Source organism: Cornus florida, unplaced genomic scaffold, assembly GCF_030987335.1.
Source record: "Cornus florida cultivar Cherokee Brave unplaced genomic scaffold, ASM3098733v1 CherokeeBrave_3.0.0_Hap2_Chr04, whole genome shotgun sequence".
Classification (NCBI taxonomy): domain Eukaryota; kingdom Viridiplantae; phylum Streptophyta; class Magnoliopsida; order Cornales; family Cornaceae; genus Cornus; species Cornus florida.
In genome coordinates this window covers 11,045,984-11,051,097 of record NW_026775574.1, presented here as the reverse complement: position 1 = coordinate 11,051,097, position 5,114 = coordinate 11,045,984, and the positions used below count along the sequence as shown (strand labels likewise).

Genomic DNA, 5,114 nt, shown 5'->3' with positions numbered 1-5,114 from the left:
AGAACGGAATCAGTAAACCGTAGGTCGTCTGGAAGGAATGTCCGGGTGGCGAAGGTCTCACTACTGGCATGGTGACCTGTGAGAAAAACTACCATGTCGGCATATGAAGGCCTGAATAGCCTCGAATATGTGTCATGAAGCTCTGGAGGACATCTGTGTGGACAGCGGCAAGAGCGAGCTAAAGAGTCCACTGTAATGGTGATCGGATGGCCATCGATAGAAGTGACCATCTCGGCTGTGGTACGCGGTGATGATCGGAGGTTCTAGTAGAACAACCGAACCAGCCGTGGGTAGATCGGCTCTGTGACGGGGGCAAGAATAGCGGCTAGGCCCCTCTGAATAATATCATGGTAGGCGGATCGGGTCAGCACCGATCGAGAGAAGAAAGCCGTGTCAAACTCGGACTCATAGTCGAGCGTCATACGCGCGTATCGAGGCATGGGCCTATCACGCCCCAGATGGGCTAGCTGAGGTGGTATATGTGAATGCTCAGCTCCAGTCTGCAGTGGAGATGGTGATGGAGTGAAAGTAGGATGAGCCGCAAAAGTGGATGGTATGTGGTCATCCTCAGGCTCATGAGATGGTGACTGAGGTGGGGTAGCCTGTGCTGGCTCCCGCTGTGCATAAGAGGGCTCTACTGGCTCCTCTGTTCGTGGCCTAGTATGTCGGGTGGGCCCGTGTTGCCTATTGGCAATGGTCTTCCTCTTTACCATGGCCTGCAAAAAGAAAAAGAAAAAAACTTGCAATGGGAGTTAGTGCCAGAATAAGAAATTTTAAAACACGAAATAGAATCATGTATGTCAAATAAAATAGACAAAACAAATATGACATGAATCTATGCAAGTGGTAGAATATGAAACATGCTAAACAATGTAAGTATGAAATGCATCCAATGTGGAATATCACAGGCATTAGGCATAGATATGATAGCATGAACATAAGATATAATGAATGAAGTGTGTGTGTGAGATCTGTGAAGTTCGATCAATCATAAAAAGAAGTGAGATCGATCACAAAAGTTGGATCGATTGAAAGTAAGTGAGATCGATCTCACTACTTCGATCGATCGGAGACATGAGTTCGATCGATCTCTCAAGATCGATCGGAGATACTAGTTCGATCGATCGAACTGTGCGAAGTTGAAAACTCAAAGGTCACAGATCTGTGACTTTGGAAGCATGGGGCCTACACGAACGTGTTCGTTGGCCCAACAACACATCAAATCAACAAGTAACCATCACAAATCGAGGCCCAAACTTCAACAAATCAAAACAAATCTCAAAATATCTACAAAACATATACACGTATATACACATATATATACAATGCTTCGAAGGCTCATCAATGGCGGATTCATCATAAAAATGGCTTGGATTAACACATAGAGCATGTATGGATGAGATTGAAGCTTAAATGAACATGAGATGCTCGGGTATTACCTCAACCAAATGAGAGAAATGGATGCGAAGAGGGAAAGATGGAATCCAAGATGAGAGAGAGATGCGAAGCCTTTAAACTCGCCGGAAAGCTTCGCCGGAGATGGTGAAGTGATTGGACAGTGACGGCGACGAAGAGGGGTTAGGGCTTGAGAATGAGGGTGAGTTAGATCGATCTTTGTAATCGATCTGGCAAACCCTCGGTTCTATTTTTAAAAACATTCTCGATAGAGTTCGATCGATCGAACTCAACTGCGATCGATCGAACTTTGATGAACTCTCTTCAAAGTATTTTTGGATTTTTTTTTTTTTTGAAAATTGCAAATTGAAAATTAAAAATTGGAATTAAAATTAAAAATTGGAAAATAAATAAAATATTTTTGGGTTTTTTTTTTTGAATAAATTTAATTGAATAAACACTAATAATTAAAAATTAATTAAAATAGAATATTTTTGAATTTTTGAAAACATTTTGAAAAATAAAATAAAATAAAATGAAAATAAAATAAAATAAAATAAAAGTGAAAATATTTTTGGATTTTTGAAAATTTGAAAAGTCAAAATAATGAAATAAAGACTGAGATCGATCGAAACAAGAGTTCGATCAATCAGACAGAGAGCAAAAATATGAAGGTTTTTGGTTCAGAAAATTGGCTAAGTGTTGGAACATGAGATCAATCGAACTTAGAAGTTGGATCGATCGAAAAAACTTCTTGATCGATCTTGGAATGTTTCGATCGATCAGACAGAGAGCTGAAATATGCAGGTTGATGCAGGCTCAAAATTTTTCTAAGTGTTGAATCATGGGATCGATCGAACTTGGAAGTTGGATCGATCGAAGATCTCTTAATCGATCTAAGAGTTAGTTCGAACGATGGGACAGAGAGGTGATTTGGATGCCGGTTTCTGCAGGTCAAAAATTTTTCTAAGTTTTGGATGCAGAATGGAGTTCGATTGATCGAACTTAAGTTTGAGATCAATCGAACTATGTAGAATGCTCAATAATGTCATGAAAGCTTATACAATCCTCACTAAAGTTCCTTGAAATGCATATGAACCAAAAACAAGTATCTAGACTTCGCAAGAAATGAAATGAAAGATAGAAATGGGGGAGGAATAGGGTTTTGACACCCTACGAATGCTTTTGCTAGTCTTTAACGTCTCTAGCAAGACATTAGGCTCTTTTAGCCCAAATCGAAGATCTTATAATGCATCCCCTCCTTATTGGGATGATAGATGCTTTGAACTCCACCCAACAAATGGTTTTTTGAAGAACTTGTTGGATTAAGCTCAAAAGAAATCTTTGGTCCCTTGTCTATGCAATTACAACCTTTGGGCTTCTATGCCCTTTCAAAGCAAGAGTTTGGAACAAGACTTTTAGAATGCAAGGTTGAAGACGATCCTTTGGAAGTTTTGGTTTTACACATAAGCTCATTTCCTTGACATTGAAGATCATGACATTCATCTACAACATTAACTTCTCCTTCGTATTTGTCAAATGAATTGGGTGTGGGATTAAAGATATTCAACTTCACCTTCATGTGGCCAAATGAGATCTTCATTATCCCCGTCCTATAATTGATGTTGGCATTAGCGGTTACTAAGAAAGGATGGCCAAGGATAACAGGAATTTGGCTCTTAAGATTGGGAACCGGTTCCGTGTCTATGACAATGAAATCAACTGGAAAGAAAAATTTATCAATCTTTATCAAAACATCTTCAATTATACCCCTAGGCTTCTTAATGGATCGGTCGGCAAGTTGCAAAACTACCGACGTCAGTTTCAATTCACCTAGGCCTAATTTGACATAAACCGAGTATAGAAGAAGGTTAACACTTGCTCCTAAGTCAAGAAGCGCCCGATTAATGATATGATCACCAATAATGCATGATGTAGTGGGTGAACTAGAGTCCTTAAACTTTGGAAGAGTGTTATGTTGCAAAATTGAGCTTACATGCTCGGTCAAAATCACTTTTCTTAGTGCTTGGCTCTTGTTCTTCTGTTTTTGGGTGCACAAGTCCTTCAAGAATTTGGCATAAGCCGGAATTTGCTTGATTGCATCCAATAGTGGAAGATTAACTTTTACTTGCCTAAACATTTCCATGATTTCATTAGTTTTTGCCTTTTACTTGTCTTTTGAAATGGATCCTTTCAAGACATCCGGAAATGGAACCTTTGGTTCAAAGACTTTTTCAAAATTTTCTTTTGAACTCTCTTCAACACAAGAAGTTTTCAAATCATTTTTCAACAAAACCTTTTTAACATCATTTTTTAAAATTTCTTTTTCAAACACATCTTTTAAGATTTTCTCATTTACAAGATCATGTATATGCAATGAAGGAGGAATGGGATGTGAAACGGGATGGGTGACAACTTGAGGTTGTACCGGTTCACTCTCTTCATTAGACATTCCAACTTGATTATCCACAATCCTACTACTCCGCAAGGTAGTCACCGCATTAACATGTTCAATAGTGTGACATTCCGATGAGGAATGGGTTTCCACAACACATTGTTGCTTAGGTGGGGGCGTTTATAGGCATCTTTCCCTTCTCTCTTGCATTGAGAGTGCTTGCTATTTGCCCTACTTGGGTTTCTAGCCTCGCAATAGATTGAGAGTGAGAATGAAGCAATTGAGTGTTAGCCTCTAAAGTGCCCAAAGCATTCAAAACTTTCTCTTCAAAGGCAGGACTTCTAGTATTACCTTAGGAATAAGATTGGTTGGGAAAATGAGAATTAGCAAATTGATTCCCTTGTGATTGATAGGGTCTATAACCTTGGGATCCTTGGTTTTGAAGTGGAGGTAGAATGTACTTCCCTTGAAAACCGCTTTGGGAAGGGTTTGAGCCCTCTCCTTGGTTTTTCCAAGAGAAATTCGGATGATTCCTCCAACTTAGATTATAATGAGTACCATAAGGATTGTTCCCTTGGTTCACAAAAGCCGCATTGACTTGCTCATTAGGTTCACTTTGCACTTGTCCATGAGGACAGTGAGAAGTAGAATGAAGAACACTAGAACAAGTCATACATGTTTCATTTAATGCACGATGAGAATGGTTAAGGAAGGAAGATACTTGGTTCGCAGAGTTTTGGTTAATCAAAAATTGATCAAACCTTTGAGATAACGACTTCATTTCGGCGGCTATTTCATTTGAATGGTCGACTTGATGTAAGCCAACACTCTTCCTACCTTGTGAATTTCTACCATTCTTTGATGATAGTGTTCTATGCAAAGAATTTTCACTCATGCTTTCATAGAGACGCCACACGTCATCCTCATGCATATCAATGTATGATTCATCCATGGAAGCATAAACCATACCCTTATAGTTATCCGATAAGCTCTCAAAGAAGTATTGAACTAATTGCCATTTGGGCATGTCATGATGTGGACACTTCCTAAGTAATTCATTGCAGCATTCCCATGCCTCATGAAACGTTTCTCCATCCTCATGTGAAAATTCTTGAATTGATGTTCTCATGGCATTGGTCTTAGAAACCGGATAGTACTTGTTCAAGAACTTTTGTTGCATTTCTACCCAAGAAGTGATTGAAAAAGGCCTAAGATTGTTAAACCAATACTTTGCCTTGTCTTTTAAGGTAAATGGAAAAAGTTTGAGTCTTAAAACCTCTTCCGGCATGTCCGTATGTTTTATGGTGCAACATACTTCAAGAAA

At 39.1% G+C, this 5,114-nt stretch overlaps 1 pseudogene; it reads left to right on the top strand.

Moving 5' to 3' along the window:
- Nucleotides 1–4,815: 4,815 nt before the first annotated feature.
- LOC132305859 (small nucleolar RNA R71) lies at nt 4,816–4,914 on the top strand (annotated as a pseudogene).
- The last annotated feature ends 200 nt before the right edge of the window (nt 4,915–5,114 follow it).